Source organism: Centruroides sculpturatus, unplaced genomic scaffold, assembly GCF_000671375.1.
Source record: "Centruroides sculpturatus isolate CEXI.00-Female unplaced genomic scaffold, Cexi_2.0 scaffold24, whole genome shotgun sequence".
NCBI lineage: Eukaryota > Metazoa > Arthropoda > Arachnida > Scorpiones > Buthidae > Centruroides > Centruroides sculpturatus.
In genome coordinates this window covers 943923-965977 of record NW_019384375.1, presented here as the reverse complement: position 1 = coordinate 965977, position 22055 = coordinate 943923, and positions in this window count along the sequence as shown.

Here is a 22055-nt window from a genome sequence, read left to right as displayed (position 1 = left end):
AAGCATCTTTGATCTCCATCTGATAGAGATGTTTACCAGAATAATGACTGTAATCTAATGGACAATAATAGTAGTAATAATAATAATAGTAATAATGACTATTCCGTGAGGGAAAGGTATAATGAAAGTCTGTTTTGATATAGAAAATAAACAGTTAATTTATAAGCGATACGTTATCGCTACTTTAAATATAAGTAGATTATATATTGATGTTTTATGTAAAGAAAAACGTCAATTTTTTAAAGATTTACGATAGAAACTCATTTTTTAAACATTTAAATTGGGTAATATTACCTTCGATACGTCGATATAGTTTAAGAAAAATAGCTGGAGATGTATTTTCCTATATTTCCGATTAAGTGTCAGGAGAAAATGAAGTTGTATTTCGGTATGTGTGCGACCAACCAAAAAATACAGAGCATTTGCAAAGAGAAGGATAGCTTCTTAATCAAGTCCAGAAGATCATTAATTTTCTTTTCTTTTTATACGCACATTTAGAATGATTCAGCCGTACAAAAGGCAAATTGATATCAAAAGAAGCTACTAGGAAGGACACCATCTATTATTCTTAGCGGTTTGTGTAAAGTAATCGCTTGAGATTGCATATAACCTCTTGGAATTTTATGTCTTTAGTAATTGATTGTAGCAACGAAACGATTAAAAATTGAAGCAATATTGTGACAAAATGATTTATCTTCTTTTATTGAGAATATGAAAAAAGAAATTATATTCTTCCTGTTCTAAATTAATTATTTAGTCGAATAATTTCTAATATTAATTTTTTATATTGACAAATATATCTGTAGAACATTAAAAATAAATTTCTAGGGTCACTTTTATAAAATAATTTGATTTGTATAAATAATTGTGATTCGTCTACCGTAAAATATATGTATTTTTTCCTATTTTCTACAAAATTAATTATAAAAAGTTCTAATAAATTATGTTATTTTATTAAATTTTTTATTTTGACAAATGCTACTTGAAATAATAAAAACTAACTTTCCACGTTTTTCTTTTTAATATTCTGACTTGTCATTTTATGAAGTAGTGAGACCTGTACAAATAATAATGATTACTTTAGATTATATATCTCGAAACAGGGAAAAAAGTAGTTTCTGTTGAGAAAACAACTAAACTTTTTTCTCTTTCAATTTCTCTTCTTTATGGAAAGTCTTTAAGAGTTTAAAAATAAATCAGATACTTTGGCAATGTTGCAAATTCTTTCAATTTAATAAAGTTTTCAACTATCATTATTCATTTTACTTGATTTATCATAACATAAAAAGTTTTTGNATATAGAAGAAACAAAAGAAAATAAAATATATATATAATAAAAAAATGTTTTAAATTAATTAATTAAATCCAGCAGCTTTATTCTTGGTTTTTTTTGTTACACTATTCATGAAAATGAATTCAGATTAAATTACATTTTAATCCCGAAAACTAGGTTAAAATATGGGAATGCTGGGAAAAAAAAGGATTCCGAAGATCGTTACACATTAAAGACGTATTTTAAATATTATTGGAAAAAACATAAATCACATAAAACGACATAAAACTATCACTCTTAAACATTATTCTTTATAAAATAATCATAAAATGTCCATACGGTTCCAGTGCGTTAATAATCAATCTACCATGTGGAGAATGACAGTATAATAAATAGAAGAACATCGTAATATGCTTTTCATTCTAGTTTAAATCGTTGTTGCATCTATCGTAATCTTATGAAACATTCTAAGTAAACTTTTAATCAAACTTTCTACATTTAATAAAAGAAGAAAGTCATTATTGGCAAGAGATTCTCTTGGACCAAAGTTGATAGCACGATATCTTTAGCAACCGATAGACAAGCAATCAATTAAGAACTGGTACATAAACATCCATTTTGACATTTTAATTCTGTTTAGATTCCGAACAATTTAAATAAAAGTTAAGATTTATATTTATGCAATGAAAAATCTACAAAATATGTCAAGGACATTGTTATCTATCTTCTTATATTAAATGTGACGATATTATACTTGATGTAAAATACACTTTATTGCAAAACACTTTTTCTTACTAATGTAATTTGCTGTTGAATTTCAAACTGATAGAAACTTGACCTCAATAACCAACTTTATTTGAATCTTAACCAATTCTTGCTCTATTTATTTCATTCACGCTATCCACAATTTTATGAATATGTCACTTAATAAATATTATCATCTTCATTACTACCAATATATATATATAAAGTAGATTCAACAGTAAATTTAAATTGATATCCTTTACAAAATCTTTCTCATCCATTAATATATATAATTTATTTTTCATATTATCAATATTGGGCATTCTTTTATATTTAAATAAAACAATTTATTAAGCATAAAAAAAGGGAAGAAGATACTTAAAAATAAAAATACCACTAAATAATTTTCATTAATTGAAAATTATAAATTACATAGAACAGTAAAAAAAATTGCATTTATGAAATAAGTTTTCTTTCAACTTTCTAAATTGCTTTCAAAATTCATTTCCGAACATATAGATTTAAACATTTTCTATTTTAATTCTTTCTATCAGAGTTGACTGTTTAATGAAAATTACATTTCATTTATTTTTCTTCGAGGGGCTTTTAGTTAACAAGAGCACAAATTGCTTTATCCATCATTTCTGTTGTTGTTAGCTAGATATAAATATTCCAATTCAGAAAGGATAGACTTAATAGCGCATTAACTGACGTTATTGTTTGAAAATAACGATTGCTAAAGAATTAACGTTTGCTAATTGTCATAATGTATTTCTGAGATTTTAATGATTTTTCTTTCTTTTTCCTTATTCTTTTGAAATATTTTTGCATTTAATAAATTTAAATAAACCGATTTAGTCATTTTAAATTGATTTATTTTTATTTAAATTTTTATTTAGAATTAATTAATCTTTACTTTACTTTTTTTGAACTTTTAATGAAACTTTCTTGGTTTTTTCCCCCTATTCTTTCTTACTTCAATCTGTATTATTTTATAAACGATTCTTAATTTTTATTAAACTAATATTTATTTTAATTAAGAAATTTAAAAATTTTCCCAGTTTAATTTTGCATAAAATAATTTAAAAATAAAAATTTTAAATATATTTCTAAACGACGCCTTCCTTAAAAAATAACAATTTTTCATGATTAAATTTGATTAGTTACTTGCTTTAGAAATAATATAATTTTCCTATACAAAATTTTTCGAATTTGTACAACAAAATTTTATTAAATTTGCATTATAAAAATGCTATTATTTTATTCTATAAAATTCTTTTAATTTGCTTTTGTAATATGAAAAAATTTCAAATGTTACGTTATAAAATTTGTGTAAATATGTTTAGTTTTAGACAATTTATATGAAAAAAATTTCATCTTTTATTTAAAAATGTTTTGAATTTACTAAATTAACATTATTTTGATTTGATTTACAAATTCTAAAATATTTAGAATTTTGTGTTTTAAAAATCCGTATTTTTTACAAAATATTCCTTCTGTTATTCGGTAGAACACGTCTAATTTAAGCTATAAAATTTTTCTAATTTTCTAAAAAAAATGTCTTTATATGGGTACAAAGCACTTTCATTTTATTCTAAAACGTTTAAATTTCTTTATATTAAAAATTCTTTTAGATTTGCTCTAAGAAATTTTCTCTTCTACTCAGTTATATCTAGATAATAAAATTGCATGTATTATCAACAGGGTAAACATAGGATATACTTTTTAATAACAAAAATACATATTTAAATAAATAATAAACATATTTTAATAAACATATGTATTAAAATATCGAACTTAATTATAATATGTAATTTAGTCGCATGTGATAAATATTATTCATCAACTTTTCTTCAGGGAATAGCATGTAACTGTATAATAAAGCCTGAATATATCGCTCATTAAGTTTAATAGAATTGCATTATTAAAAATTAATATTTAAACACAAAAAACCTAAGTTGTATTCGTATCGATTATCACTACTAGAATGGAAAACACTCATAATAGATCCAACATTTTGTACTATCATGATCTTCAGCTACTAAGACCTCATTAACGTAATGGCTGATGCCTGCTGTTGGTGGGCCACTAATTACTGTTATTTGTATAGTCTGGTGCTACTCTAGAATTTTTCTCTCCACAACACTCGATTTGTTTATCAAATAAGGGACCAGATACAATTTTGTTGTCATCTTTCTAGTACGTAATAAATAGTGTTGAAAATTAATTTACCTCAATTATCTTCCTTACTGAATTACATAGAGATGAATAAGGACATTCTTGTAAAATTTAATTTAATTTATGATGGTATAATTTGAAATTTCAAATTTTAAATTAATGTTTTCGACTCTATGAAAAATTATTTAAATAATAATAATAATAATTTCTACTTTACTAAAGATTCGTAATAATTTTCTATATAAAGAATATTTTTGTTTAACAATTAATCATTTGATTGTGTTAAGTGAATAAGATTTATGCAAATTTATTAAACTGAATATAATTACCGATAATTATTATAATTTTTCATGAATTTAAAATATATAATTCTTATTTTTATTTCTAATAATTTCTAATCGTATATTTAATTCAAATTAAAATAAACAATTTTTATTCGAGTTAAAAATATTTATTCTTATCTAATTCGAATCTTTAAATATTTTTAACTCGTAAAAAATAAAAAACAAAACACTTTAGAAATTTATAATTTATTATTTTATATCTATATAAAAAATCAAAGAATTATTATTAAAAATACCTTTATAAACGAATATTATAAATATACAGCATTTGTTTACTTTTATTTCAGGTATTAATATATACAAATTTCTTCAAACGTTACGTATAATATACTTTTGATTATAACAAATATTTATGTAGAGAAAACACAATATTTTTTGTTTTCATAATAAATAAAACTTTTAAAATTAGAAAGTAATCTATTTATAAAGATGGTGAATTAACTGTAAATATTATTAATAATTTGAAAATTTAACTCATCTTTCAACACCAGACTAACAGAGGAAATTTTCATTAAAATGTTTCTGGAAATTATTTGCCATCATATCAGAGAAGATAATGTTTGTTGAACAAAGTAGAGAAAGGTCAACAGCCAACAGACTATACACTGTGGATCCCGACTGAAAGGTAATAAGCACTGTTAATCTTCGCCATATATACTAGCTAGGAAATTCGTTTTCGATGAACTCCACTAATCCAAAACTGTCTAAGCTTCTACCACAGTTTTGTGTGGTTAGATCTTCAACTATATAATTTTTTCTTTCGTATCGTTACACAATTCTCTTTTGTCCTCAGATGTAAAATGTAATATAAAGTAAAACTAAGTATTAATATATGTTTCACAATATTAAAAATCTGCATTAACATCTAAATAATTAATATATATATATAAATTAGATACGTGTTATCTTCTTAAAATACGATTTTAAAATCACGGAAATTTTGTTTCGTTTTTAAAAATTTATTCAGAAATTGTTGAAGAAGGTAATCTTTGCAATAAAAAAATTATTATAAAAATGTTTAAAAATTTTATTTAAAAAATAAAACTGAAAATTACATTCGAGAGTATGTATAGGTTAGATTATATTTTACCAACGCGAAAGACATTTGTACATTTTTTTTTCTAGAACATGTTCTTTCAATGTAAACCTTCGTGAAAAGTTTTTCTCGTTTTTTTTTACAATGTAGAGTAACAAAAGTAAAAAGTTCTTTCGTATTCTTTTCAAAACATCAATCATAAAGTAGAAAATCAAACTCAACTAAACGAAAAATACTGATGTGGAGATTCTGTGCTGATCATTTGATGTATAAAACAACACGGAATAATACGATTGAGAAAAAATTATCTTTCAAGATAAAAGATATATATTTAATATTGTGTAAGAATATATTTAACGATAATAAATTTTACATAATATTATATAATAGAAGTTAACAGGATATTTCAAATTAAGGTTATATTAAAGTAAGTTCAAGTTAAGCAAAAAAAAGTATTTTTGTTCGATTGAAAAAGTGATAAAAGTAAAAATATTGCAAGTTCTGATGATCTGATGAGAAGTTCCAAGGCAGTTCTTTCCTATCAGGTCGCAGGTTGGAATTCCAATTTAACATAAATAAATAGAAGAACCATTAGTTTCNGGATCTGAAACAGATAAATATTAATGTATTTTCTAGCTTTGTTTTTATTTTATGTTTAGAAAAACGTCTAAAAAAAAAAAACCTTTATTTTCCATCCAGAAATTTTGTGGAGTAGAAAATATTCTTTTGCATGATCTTCTTACAACTTCTCCTGCAGGAACTGGAGGCCAACAATACAACTTATCCCAAGCAGCTTCACAAAAAGTCCCTATTAATAGTGATATTTTATTGATACGAAATTATAATTGTACCGGAAATAAATTTTTTCTCCTAGAAGAATGTTGGAAAAAGAAATAAATCACAAAGTAAAAAATATAGAAAAAAATGAAGTTTCCTCTAGTGTTGTTATATTGAATGTCTTCGTGGTTTGCTTCGTGTCTTATCAGTAAGCATGATCATTTATCATTGTCAAAATACTATGCTTCAAAGACTGAAAACAGACGAATAGGTTTTCATCAATTGCTATTAATATCAATAAAATAAAGAAATAATACGTCCAATCTCCATTATCTTACGCACAATTTCTTTAGTATACTCCCCCCAAAAAAAAACTCGTATTTTTACCTTCTTAACTTTATGTAATTCGCTAAAGTAATAAGTAAATTTAATAAAATTATCTTATAATCTTGGATTTAGTTTATAATTAATTAATTTTTAAATTATATAATAAGTTATTCATTGTAAAAAAAGTATTAGACATTCATATATCTTTATATATTTATTTCCATTAACTCTGTAGATAGCTTTAACACAGATGTTGATTTTCATGCATAGAATTTCTGTTAACTGTTATACATGAATACAATACAAGAGTTTAATGTGTACATATTTATATTTATTTATTTATTTTTAATCGTTTCCATCTTTTGAGCATCAAAAAATATTTTATCAGGTTCGAATATATATTTATTTTAAATTAAATTGCATAAATATTTGTATATATGTTTTTACATAGTTTAAATATATACAGTACAGTACGTATTATTATACGTTATAAAAAATTAAATTTGAATTTAATTATTTCATTTAATATTCAAAGGTAACTTTATTATGTTAAAACGGCTTAATACTTTATTAATTAATTAATTAACTACTAAACATTTTAAGATAATTAAATCACTTACTAATTGTTTACTGAGCAAACTAAGTTTCATTCATCTCAAATATCAATATTTTTATACTAAAAATTTCTTTATTAAGGTTATAAAGAAATTATAATAAATTTCCTTATTAATGAAATAATATTGATATGTCTTTTTTATATCCTCATTAAGAAATTAAAAATAATTTCTATACATTGTTCGATATGTAAATATCATGTAGATAGAATAAATTAGTAATTTCAAAAGATACAAGTAAAGTTTTCGAGTTTGTTTCGTGAAAGCTTTTACTCTTAATTTAATCCACGATAATTACCATAATATCGACGTACGTGAAAGAACATAAAATGAAGAATGTTGGAAGCATCTTTGATCTCCATCTGATAGAGATGTTTACCAGAATAATGACTGTAATCTAATGGACAATAATAGTAGTAATAATAATAATAGTAATAATGACTATTCCGTGAGGGAAAGGTATAATGAAAGTCTGTTTTGATATAGAAAATAAACAGTTAATTTATAAGCGATACGTTATCGCTACTTTAAATATAAGTAGATTATATATTGATGTTTTATGTAAAGAAAAACGTCAATTTTTTAAAGATTTACGATAGAAACTCATTTTTTAAACATTTAAATTGGGTAATATTACCTTCGATACGTCGATATAGTTTAAGAAAAATAGCTGGAGATGTATTTTCCTATATTTCCGATTAAGTGTCAGGAGAAAATGAAGTTGTATTTCGGTATGTGTGCGACCAACCAAAAAATACAGAGCATTTGCAAAGAGAAGGATAGCTTCTTAATCAAGTCCAGAAGATCATTAATTTTCTTTTCTTTTTATACGCACATTTAGAATGATTCAGCCGTACAAAAGGCAAATTGATATCAAAAGAAGCTACTAGGAAGGACACCATCTATTATTCTTAGCGGTTTGTGTAAAGTAATCGCTTGAGATTGCATATAACCTCTTGGAATTTTATGTCTTTAGTAATTGATTGTAGCAACGAAACGATTAAAAATTGAAGCAATATTGTGACAAAATGATTTATCTTCTTTTATTGAGAATATGAAAAAAGAAATTATATTCTTCCTGTTCTAAATTAATTATTTAGTCGAATAATTTCTAATATTAATTTTTTATATTGACAAATATATCTGTAGAACATTAAAAATAAATTTCTAGGGTCACTTTTATAAAATAATTTGATTTGTATAAATAATTGTGATTCGTCTACCGTAAAATATATGTATTTTTTCCTATTTTCTACAAAATTAATTATAAAAAGTTCTAATAAATTATGTTATTTTATTAAATTTTTTATTTTGACAAATGCTACTTGAAATAATAAAAACTAACTTTCCACGTTTTTCTTTTTAATATTCTGACTTGTCATTTTATGAAGTAGTGAGACCTGTACAAATAATAATGATTACTTTAGATTATATATCTCGAAACAGGGAAAAAAGTAGTTTCTGTTGAGAAAACAACTAAACTTTTTTCTCTTTCAATTTCTCTTCTTTATGGAAAGTCTTTAAGAGTTTAAAAATAAATCAGATACTTTGGCAATGTTGCAAATTCTTTCAATTTAATAAAGTTTTCAACTATCATTATTCATTTTACTTGATTTATCATAACATAAAAAGTTTTTGGAGCGATTTAAATAAATTGATACCTTTTAAATTTAATATATAATTTAATTAGTTTTATATTAAATTACTTGCATAAAGTTCTTTTAGTAACAAAATTTATAAATCTGAAAATAAAACGAAATGATAAATGAACTTTAAGGTTAGAAAAATAAATAAAGATTTTGAAGTGTGTGTATCTACATATATATATATATATAAAAGCTACCTTGTTTTTGTAAATAAAGAACTCGACTTTCTTCTAAATGTCCCCTATAGGGAATTGTTACAGATTTTGAAAAGTTTCTCCTACCTTGTAAGGAAGTTAGCAAAACGGCTGTTACAAGAGACCACATGATGAGGAATAAAATTTAGCCTAGGAAAACAGCAGATACTAGTTTTTCGGTGGAGAGCTATAAGAAGACATCAATATCCACTGTAGCGTAAGGTAGTCCTGGAACAAGACTGCCGACTATCAGACATCCTGCACTGTCACTACACGGTCCACTTCATTCTGTCTGTACGCCTTTACTCCCGATAGCTTATCAGAAAGCCACTGTTCTCCTAAGAACGAGTCTTTCTGGTATACCTGATACGCTTTACGCAATCGTAAAGCTAGAATTTATCTTTACTTTGACAAAACGTTGAAATAGGAAAGGAAATGGAAAACGTCGAAGAGAGAGCACCGACTGGCTATTGGCACAGAGCACATGGATGTGCTGTGCTGCTTTGGTGAGGCTGCACAACTGACTGGAGGTAGCATGGTCTCTCTACCTGTCACGCTTGTCTCTGCATAAAGGGGGCGCTGCTCCGTTTGAATCAATATGTTCAGCTTAGTTTTATAAGGCGTTTGCTTACTCAACTTTGATAAATTGTCATTGAAAGATTGTTGATTTTGACTATCGATGAATCAACCTTGCAAATGATGCTGAAATTTCTCTTTGCATCATTTTCTCTGGATAAATAATTGGCAAACTTTTCTTTACTATTCACTTCTGCTTACTTTTAATAAACTATTGATTTTTTAACAAATAATAAGAACTTTACTCGTCCGAATATTTTATTGTATTTTTCTTTCCACGAATTTTTTTCGCGGTTTAGTATTCGTGTAATTTATTTTAATCATAATTTAACATTTAAATGAAATATACACATATAAATATTTAATAGATGTGTTTTTTCGTATACAGAAGCGGATGAAAATTAAATTATACTTATACGTATAGTATATATATGTGTATATATAGGCCTATATATATTTCTAATTTTAGAAATTTAAATATTAAATATTTAATATTGTAAAATAAGCTTTTTGAATGTATTTTTAAGCTTGTAATAAATTTATTTTTATACTAATTAATAAATTTATTATTATTTTTTTATATTCTTTATGCAAATATTAAAGTTTTATCTAAATTACTATAAAGTGCTATTTTGTCTCGAAATAAATTTAAAGTAATTTTAAAAATGACCTAACAAAAATAGTAATAAAATAAAACATCTAATTAAAACCAAAAGAACAAACTATAAATAAACATAATTCTTAACATAAAACTTTATTTTAATTACTTAATTATTAAAATTGCCTTTTAATTCAATTAAACGTAATTTTAATTTAATTTTCAAATAATATTTAGAATTAAATATAATTTTACAAATAGTTTTTGTATTAAGAGGGAAAAAAGTTATATGTAGAATTTTGATAGGATGTCATCAGTTTATATTAGAGCCAGATTTGTTATTATTGCCGAGAAAAATAAGCTTAACGCTTCAGTTACTCCTAATAACTTAATCTAAAATTCTTTTTCTACTGATAAAATCATTTCTAACTCAGGCAAAACTTGTTAATTATCATTATGTACGTTGATTATTTATACTGTTGTATTACTGTGCATTATCGAATGCAAAATCTACTTTCTAAACATAAAGTACTCTCAGACGACAGAAAAGCAGTATTATTTTTCCGACGAGTTGGTGTTGGTATTAAGGCAATCTTTATTCACCTCATTAGTGTAATTAAATGTGAGGTAATTATTTGGAGTGTGGCAGATGGTCTTTCGTGAAGAGGTCGTTAGGGAGATATGCTATGTAAAGTTTATCACTTCACTAGTAATATTTTCCTTCGACTTCCACGTACGTTTCATAATTTTAATCACACGATTAATGCATTGAACATCATTATTATTGCATTGATGAAATTATTAAATTTTCATATCAGTAAAGATTGTTTATAAGCACAATACGTATGTCTTCAGTTTCGGAATAATGAAGTCGTTTGACAACTTTGAAGTTCCACCAACTGTAATAAGTCAAATGCTGTCTTTTGCCGTAATATCAATTGTGATTAATCTGAAAAGCAAGAATTTATCACCATTTATGAAGTGCATATATTAAATGTACTCAACTGGAACATCCTTGTTACAATTGGAAATTCTATGTTTAATATTTAAAGTGATATTATTCTAGATCAGTGTGTTAGAGTAAAAAAAAAAAGTTATTTTAATCTACATGCCAAAAAATAAAATATTATAAGCAGGTAAATGGTTAAATTACAAAAATTCTGCTAGTTTTTTTTTGCTTAGTGGAGTTGGAAACTCGAGACACATTAGTCACAAAAAGAAGGAAAAAAATTCAATAACGTTGACAGATCATGTCACTACTTCGTCGACATCTGTCGTAAGTTTTCATAATTAAGGTGACACCACGTGACTACATGACACAAAAAGATACATTCTTGGCAAATTAGCAAAATTTCATAATACACATACTTTTTTTTAAAATCTTACTTTAAATCTTTTGATAATCTGCTGGAATACACAAAGACGTAAAAAAAAATTTGCAGTACATGATGTATTTTACATTTTAAAGTTTTCCTGTCATTTGAATCATCATGGAATCCCATTCGAGCATAACTTCCTTTTTTCTTCATGTAAAAAAACTATCAATATCAACCATAATCATTTATCATTTCAGGAGAGTTTCCTTCATATCTCTTCATTCTGAACAGTATTATAGAGCTTCTATCAAGGTAATTATTTTAAAAAATAAGTATATTATATTTATTAATAGAAAAAATATATATTTAACAATAAATTAAATTACTATTTAAAAAAAATTCTATAATTATTTATTTACATCTTATTTTAATGAATGTTTTTTAAAAAAATAAACATTCATTAAAATTAACAAACGTATTTTTTTAAAAATAAACATTCGTTAAAATAAATAAACTATTAATCTTGCTTACGTTAAAAGAATTTTAAGATGTTTAAAGAGTGCCGTAGTGTTTATTTTATAGATATATTACTCGAAAAATTCAAAAGAATATCCGAGATTTGCTTTAAAACAACATTATATCTGTCATCTCTACGGTAAACTTAAGAAAAAAAAATATATATTTTTGTGTAATAAAATCCCTAACAGCGATCTTTAAAAGCAATTTACACATTTCCAAATAAAAAAATTCTGGCTATTTACGCAATGGTACAGAATAACCGAGTTGATACTATACTTGAATGCGAGAAAAGAATTATATCCAGATACTATGTGCGCTGGGCTATTCTCAAGAGATTTTCGAACGTAGCGGATAAGGAATCCGGGTACTCAACCTAGAGTGACTGACAGACTAGAGTAACTCATACCTCTGTAACAGGCTCGTAAGGACCCAATATTGATCTTTCATCTTACCTCTCGAGAATAGAAATCCGCCATCGGCGCTTGCCAAACCTTCTTTGGGATAGAGTGTGTCGCAAGGGCTACTTTGCTCGATGTATATTGACGTTCGGGCTGCCTATGTCCGTTCTCTAGTTCTCCATAAGGGAAAACATTGGTTTATAGCTTTGCCCTAATCTACTTCTGTGTATTGATCTGCCAAGTATGTTCTGTCAGCTTGGAACTGCGAAGCTAGTAAAGCTACCTTCAAAACAAGTGACAACTTTCTAACTTTGTTACTACAAAAACAGAAGAATGGTACAATAAAGTTTTCTACTCACCCAACGTGTATTTGCTGATCTGTTATAGTAACAGAAAGAAATATAGCTATTAATACTCCCGAGAATAAAGTAACAGCTTTATTGTAAAACTATTCGTTTTTTATGTTAAGAAATTTACATTTCTCAAATAAAAGTCGAGCAGATTTTAATTTTTTACTTTTCACGTATTTTAAATCTCTGTTATAAAATTATTAATTCTCTACCGCGTTACATTTAACACGGAATTATTGTTTTCTCTTAATTAATATATAAAATATAATTAGTTTATATTAGAGGAAAATTAGTAAAGCCTCATATGGTATAATTTGGTATGAAAATTTATGAAACTTTATAAATGTTACCAGTCAAACGAGATTACATTACCGGAATCTAAAACTGATGCGAGATAACGTAAATCTAATGAAGATACCTGGAAAATGTTGTCATTAAATTTTCGTTACTACAAAACTTGTTCTCTAATTTATTCTACGTTTTCTGATTTAGTTTGTTTCTCTTATTCTATAATCATATTTTCTAAAAAAATCTATAATATATAATTATTTAAATATTTACATTTTTTCGTTTACCAATTGTTTTTCACGCCTTTACTCTTATTCATTTTTCCGAATCGTTAGTATATTTATACTCTTAACTGATCTTATTTTAATTTATTATAAAATTACTATTATTGTCAGTAAAAAATAAACAATATATATTTTTTTAAATATGTAAAATAAAAAAGGAAAGTAGCCAGAAGCTGTGATCGGTATCTTTCAAACTAAACAATTTTTGATAATTTTATAAATTATTATCATTATAAAAGAATAATACATTTTAAAAAAGATTCCATTTTTCTCAAGAAAATAAAAAATCGTTACTGTTAAATTTACATCTACTTCAAAAATTGAATAAAGTTAAAAACGTGGTTTTCGTTTAATGATGAAAGATAGATAAATATCGCCGCTTTTTCTGATAGAAAGTGAAGTTTTTTAATAAAAAAATATAGCATAATAAAAGTGGAAAACTTGCTTTAACTGAAGTATAACAATATTCAGAATAATTTCGTCAAAGAGCAGAGTTGAATAAGTCACGTTAAATTACCCACCAACATTCAACATCGTAAGTAGTCTTTCTCACAGCACGACCGCTTCCTGCATGACAACACCTAGACTCCTAACAAATAGCTTCATTACTGGGGCCTAGATGTTTCTGCACTAAAATATGAGAAATACGCTTTAAGTATGGGACAAAGAATGCAAAATATGCAGTAAAATCTTTAAAAAATAAGTGTTAAATTGGATTTTTCATTATTCTATACACGTCTATTATTATTTTTTCTACTATGAAACTAAAGTTAAAATTATTTATAGTGGATAAGCAAGAAATATCTGTTGTATTTTTTGATAAAGTCGTTAAGTTTTTAAAGGGGTTGAAATTTAAAGAGAGAAAATGGTTTTACAAGTGTTTTAGATAGAATTCAAGTTTAATTATTGAAATAATGTATAATAATCTTAAATAAATATTCACGCTTTTCAGTATCATTTTTTTCTGAGCTGAATAATGAGGCAAAAGTTTTTTTTTTGATATTTTCAATTTTAATACATTTTTTTACAGTTTAATCATCCAGATAATTATCTAAAAAGTTTTTTATTCAGTTAATTAAACGCGTGTTAGAAATACAACTTTATCCGCATATAATTTACCCATTATTTTAATAATTTTAATATAAAAAAAAGTATGTTTAAAATATACAAGAAGCCTGGAAGAAAAGCCAAGTACGTTTTTAAATTTTAGTTTTACTTCAAGAAAAGAATTATAATGTAATCCAGTTTGAGTTTTGTACACGAACTTACGCACTATCATGCATTGTGTGAACAACGCATATAACGCAACATTAACTTCAAAACAGATGATGTATTTATCACGTAAAGTGCCTGCATGTAACCTATCTACATGGAAGATGCTAAACAGCAATTGTAATTTTTTTTTTTAAAAGTACAACTGTAACGTCATTCAGACTCTGGTCATTAAAGATACGATTTACACATAGTAATGGGGCAGTGATCAATGAGGCGAAGACAAGAGAAGACGAATATATAGCAACAAATTTCCTTTAGAATAAATCCCCGGAGAAATGCTTCTAGGTAAGTTTTGGTTTTTAAAAAAAATACTCATGTATACATTTCGTCGGGATCAAAATCCATTAAAGTAAACACATGTCAACGGTAAATGGCTTGGCCTGTCCTCAAGTACAAAGTTATCAATCATGATTTAGTGTTTGTTGTTGGGTTTAGCTAGCTAAGATTTGTGTCGAGTACTCCTCCCCTTTGAAGACTTTAGGAAATGCTATTTCTACACGAAATGTTATTAGGCACAGAGTTTGAAAATGAAGACAAATAGGGAAACAGTTATAGAGACTTTTCTTTGTTGATGACTAGGCTTTTTTTTATAATCGCATGTCAGAGTATAACATTCACATAGTCTTTAAAACAAAAGTCATGTTACCTTTTATAAATTCTCTACTCTTCACGTTATCAAATGCCTGTTTGAGTTACACAATCAATAAGATTTTAAATATAATAATTTATTAAATAAAAATTATATTAATATGTATTTTAATTCTTAAAATTTAATATAATTTAAACTGAATTTACTAATACGCAATATAATAAATGTTAAATGTAGCTAATTTATAAACAAGTTGCATTAATAGGTGATAATAAAATTATATTAGTGACAATTATCACGAATGGAATAAATAATGTAAATTTTATTAATTATATAGCGGAGTATAGCAATTTTATGCATTATAAACATCACTTTCGAGGTGTTCATTTCTAGTCGCTGTTTATATTTTATAAAGTTGATTTATCGGATAAAAAATAATGAAAAATAAATAAATAAATAAAAAGTTATTTAATTGGCAATTTGTATCAAATTAATTACGTTGAGAGAGGTTTTATACATTTTTTTTAAATTTTAATAATATATAACTAGAGTAAATTTATCAATCTCTTTTATTAAATTATTATAATTTAATAAAAACGTGATGGTATAAAAACGATTAAATCTAATGAAGCGATGTTAAAATGTATTTTTTCTTATTTAGATTCATTTTTATATCTAATAAATTCATATATAAAAAAATAAATTTAATTAAGATTTACAAGTAACGTAACAAGTAATTATATATTTCTTTTTAATCCTACTTAGAATATTAAAAATATTGAATAGATTTAAATGATAATTAATTTATTAATCAGGCGGATTTATTCTTTTTTTTTTCTTTTGCTAATGAAAAGTATTATTAGATGATATTATAATTATATATTGGAGAAATGTACTTTTAAGTAAATTATTCACTATTGTAAACTATGTAAATAGTCAAATTTTAGAATTTATAAAGATTTTCTTGGAAAACTTTGTATAGATTTTTTCTCTAGAAATTTATACTTGTTTTCAGCTATTCGAGCTGAATGAACGTATATATTTATAACGGAATATAAATGAAAAATGAATTTATAAACGAAAAAAACATATATATATATTGTTTTTTCACTTTTATAGCTGAGTATAGTTTTAAATTTTTTACTAGAAAAAAATATATATCGTTTTTCCTTAATATGCACTTCGACAACAGATAAAAACAAACTGTCAACGTATAGGCGCAACATAAACTATCTTACGCTATTAATGTTACATTGTATATAATTTATGAATAGAAACCATACATCTGAACTTACTGTAATTTTTTTATGATAGAGAATTGTATGAGATTGTTATAAAGATAAAAATAGTTGCAGTAAAACTGATATTTGTTATCACGTAAATATAATTAAAATTATTAATGTTTTATAATACTTTTTAGATATTAGATGTAATAAAAAAATACAGTTTAAAACATAAAAAAAGAAAATTTGATAGTGAATAATAAGATTTTTCACTATCAGTATCGTCACACACATACATATTTTATAAAGCTTAAGCGACTTTAAAGTGCACTTTAAAACAGTTATCTTGTTTAATACCACAATCGCTTTAAATCTAATTTTCTAAAGCACATTATCTGGAAAAAAATCAAAACAAACGAAATTCTCCATTTCAATAATTACAGTTAACTTTCCTAAATATAGAAATAACATTATTTATTTAATGTGAAATGTGTAACAGTTGCTAAAGTTTTACTAGTATAAACGATACTTGCTTTGATTAAGTAATTTATTAAAGTGTCATTAAAATTCACTAATCTTTATTGTAGTTGGAGAAGGAGGCCAAAGAGTCGTTGCCAACATAATTAAAAGGGCATCACTGGTTCCACTAGGTCGTATAACCTTTTTTTAAGAGTCTGAGCGCTCACTAACGATTAAGAAGTTTTGTGTAAGTGAAACTGTTAAAAAGGTGCAAAGAACGAAAAATACTTTTTAAATCAGACAAGAAAACAGAACGTCACGCTAAATATATTTTAAATCCTTTTACTTATTTATTGTATATCTCCATTGAAAGTTGTTCTTTCTTTTCGTGTTTTTTTCCTTTTCTTTTTAATGTATTCTTTTGAAAATAATACATCTAAGAAAATTAAACTCTAACAAATTAATTCAGAAATATTTTATCAATAAAATTAATTAGAAAATAAAAAAACACTCATACAAACACATCTTAAAACATTAGTTGCATGACTGGCTTCATTTAATGTAAAAACACCGTTTCATTAATTTTTTAAACTAATTTACATGAGAATAATTTAGAAAAGAAAAATTTACATAAACAATTTTAAATCCCTAAGTAGAAGTAAACCAAATCGTAATATATGTAAACACGATATCCATTTAGCCATCTAAGATTTCAATTTCAATACCAATCATTTCTATAATGGTGTTCAAAGTGTGAAGAAAATGGAATAACTAACTTCGTCTTTCGCTCATTAAGCAGTTTGAAGTACTTTCTCATGTAAACAAGGTACTTGGAAATAGAATTTCTAGATAAATTGTACTTCCCATCACGTCCTGGCATGAGGAGATTTGTTTAGTCGAACAGACAATGTCCGTGTTCCTTAATTCTACAGCAGGAATGTATATTGACTTAGTTAATTAATGGATTTTGAGACTGTGTGTTTTACAGAATAGTTGACATTCAATCATTAAAACAGTTTTTCTTTTTCTTACAACTTCTCTAAACAAACAATCTTTTGTACAAAGAATATGTTTGGCTATTTTTTTACCATGTTAAATCTGTTACAAATACAAATTTAATTTAAATTCTCTTTCACTAATTAAAAATTGTTAAATTTGGAACAAAGAATATAACACAAAAACTGTAATAATTTTAAAATACATATATATATATTTCCGAATGTATTACTTTCTTTTGTGTAGACGACAACTAATTTATGTAACCGCAAGAATTCCAAAGTGATGTAGGAGCTTGAGAAAGAAATGGGAAGATGGAAGTACTCGCTATTGTAGTTCTTTATGGAGGACGTGCCGAAATCGTAATGGATTATGGATACGAGAAAAGACGTTCTAGTGCAGTCACATTAAAGGAAGAATTTGAAGTTCGTCGACGTTTCAGAGAACTGTTCGTCTGTGATATCGAAGACGACTTACAAAATTGTGCTGATGTCACTTTACCAATTGGAGTGTACTTGTATACACTCCAGTTCGAAAGAATCTGTAGTTTTCAACTTGCAGTTTACATCTTTACTTCAGCTTTTTCTATGCTTAACGAGCTGCATTAATAATAGATGAAATTCTAATGTTTTCCTTATCATTTGATGATTCGTATTAACGTAAATGTATCGATTAATTTTTCATTCTAGTAATCTAGAACTATAAACACGTGAAAAGATAAATTAATATTGAAGAAGGATTCTTAAGGAATAATATTCTTAAAAAAAGAAGAATAAGACATAAGGGCGTAGAAAGAAAATAAATTGTAGTGCGCAGTAGGAATTGGTTTTTGGTAGAAGTGGAATAGTATTTTATGGACATTTTCAATGGCTTAAAATGGCCAATACTGAATATTTTTCTCTTTGATGATAATATATGATTTTATTATTAAAATTTATCTCTCTCTAATGGTAACTTTTGTAATGATAGTAGCTTAGAAGGATGTTGAGAATACATCTTCAAATGTCTATTGTCCTTAATGCTTTCTAAATTTTTTACTAGAAATTCTTGAGTGCAGTTTCTATACTTTTAAGTCTAATTTAATTGAGATTTTTTAAATTTTAATATTTAAATATTGTTTTCGTGTTCAATTAATATATTCAGATTTGATAAAATAGATGTGAAATTCAGAAAATGTTATATAAAGTAATATCAATAAAGTGAATGTCTTTGTTTAAGTCTCTTACATTCTTTAACATAAGATTCTTCAATATTATTAGCATATTTAATTACAGGCAAGTTTGTCAGTTTTTTACTTATACAACGAATTGAAAACTATACAAAATAAAGAATAAATTTTATTTGTTTGTTTATTATATGTTTGTATTTATTGACATATTTAAACTGTACTTAATTTACATGTTACATGCATAAATATATTTATTTATTTTTTGAATTATTATTTATTTATGCAACTGATGAACCTATACGATTTTATCATTTCAACAATTGATAAAATACAATACGATTATAATCATAGCATTTGTTTTATCAATTAATTAATTATTCAATTATTTTATCAATCATATAATTAATGTTGATAATGACTAATCAACATTAATTATATGATTAATTAATTCCATTCTCAAGTTTATATAGAAGCATCATGCGCAGGTGTAGTTGGATTTAAATTAATTACTGTTGAATAAATAGAATTTATTAATACAAAGATCTAAATAAGATCTTTATATTAATAATTTCTAAATAACATCTAAGTACTGTATTGACAAATTACTTGTACATTTGCATATTATTAACAATAGAATGGATTTTCAATATTATATAGAAAATCTTAACAATTATACTGAAAAGATTTTGCAAATGTTATTCGAAAAGCAATTTACCTAACAATATATTATTGAGAATTAGAACAGAATACAATTCTTAACTATCTAATATAAGGTATAAAATACTATAAGGTAAGGTGTAAGGTACTGTACTACAATAGGAATATGTGTTTTCCATATTTTAAAGCATTTAATTTAATACGAATAGATAAAAATATATTTAACAAAATAGGTAGAAACTTCATAGTTTTTATCATTTAAGAAAATTAAATTAGACGTGATGAAGATCACTTTTAATTACTTACTAGAGTTCAGTTGTTAGATTTGTAATGATAAGTATCATTGATATTTTGATGTACACTTTTTTTTACTAAAGAAATAGCTAGTGCAGTTATCGTGATAACTCAGAGATGCGCTATACCGAGAAGATAATTATGATCACTTATTGCTTGCATAAAAATGACAAATGTTCCTTGTCACTTTCGCTTCATAAGATCCAGAAAAAGTTCAGTTGAATCGATTAGTTTAGAAAGAGAGCAAAAGTAGATGATAAAATGTCTCATATTTAATAAATTATAAATATAAAATAAAATTTTTACTTTTTTAAATTCACATTTTAACTGTTTTAAAATATTATATAAGAATATTAACGATTTTTATAGAATTTTATATTAAAATTCTTGTTATCGTTTTACTTTAGTAGAATATAAAAATCTTCCCAATTAGATGAGAAAAAGTTTTTTATTTTTTTATATAAAAATAAAAATCTGTTTTTGTTATCTTTCTCAATTTTTCAAAAATTCTTGATTGAAAAAATCGAAAAAAAAAGTTTGTTCGTGGAATTTTAAAATATATATCGAAAATTTTAAAAAGAAATTTTCACGATAAATGAACTGATCGAAGAACACGATTAGAATATATATGTTTAAGAGTAAGAAACAATAAAAATTGAAAATATAGCCACATTAATTTTTGTATATACGTAACTTCTTAATAAATAATGAATAAAATATATCTTTTAAAAAATTGTTTTTATAAATATTGATTAATAAATTAAACAAATAGCTTATTCAAAGTTTCATGAAGCGATAAATAGTTTATAACAATACATCAATAGAAAGGCTGCAACTATATAATCAGTTAAATTCATCTTAAATGACTGTAATATATATTTTAATATAAACGAATAATATATAAATATATTAATAAGTAAAAATGCTTAAATTTTAACTTTTTAATCATTATATAAGTGCATTTTATAAATATTAAAAAGCTAAAATTTAAGTTATTTTGGCTTATGAATATATAGCCTACAAACGCTACATTATTCTAAATAACTGGGTTTAATCTTTATTACCTTTAAATTTGTTGATATTTTTAATTAAAATGTATTAGAGTTTTATTTGGTTGAACTTCTAGAATATGAAATTAAGTATTTAATGACTTTTATAGTTATTTGAAAATTTTTTGTAGATAAAAATTGTTCAGTTAACTGCTTTTTTCGATGAGAAAACTGTATCTTATCTCCTGTTTATACTAAAAACAATAACGAAATACTTGAGAATAACTGTTCATGTTAATTTTATAGGTCATTTTTTCCCGAATTTTCCTACATTCTAATGCCATTAGATAGTTTTATGTAGAAGTATTAAATCTACAACTGCGTGTATATACAAATGCAGTTACGATGCAAACAGTTTTTGAAAGAGAGTCATAAAATCAGCATAAGCATTAATTTTCGACCATTTCACTATTATTATTAGTACAAACAGATGAATAGCTTTCTCATTGAGAAAAGTAATTAATTAGATACATTTAATTTATAAAAGAGCTATTAAAATTAACAATAATTTAATTTATTATTTTGAAAAATGTTCAAATTAATCATATAAAGCTTTCCATTTTAAATTAATATATCAAGTATAAGCTCGATAAAGTTGAATTATTAATTTGAGACAACCTGTGCATATATATATCCGTATCAACATCCCATATTATATATATAGGCCTATATTGCATACTCGGTATATATTAACATTATACAGCTTAATGTATAATTGTTAATTAATACTATTAATATGCAAAACTTAATACAAATAATTAAATATGTAAAACTTTTCTTATATAATTGTAAAAATTTACTGATTTTTTTTATTTTTATAATTTTTATGTTTTTCCCTTCTCATTATTTTCTTGTGAATATAATACAGATGATGTATTTATCA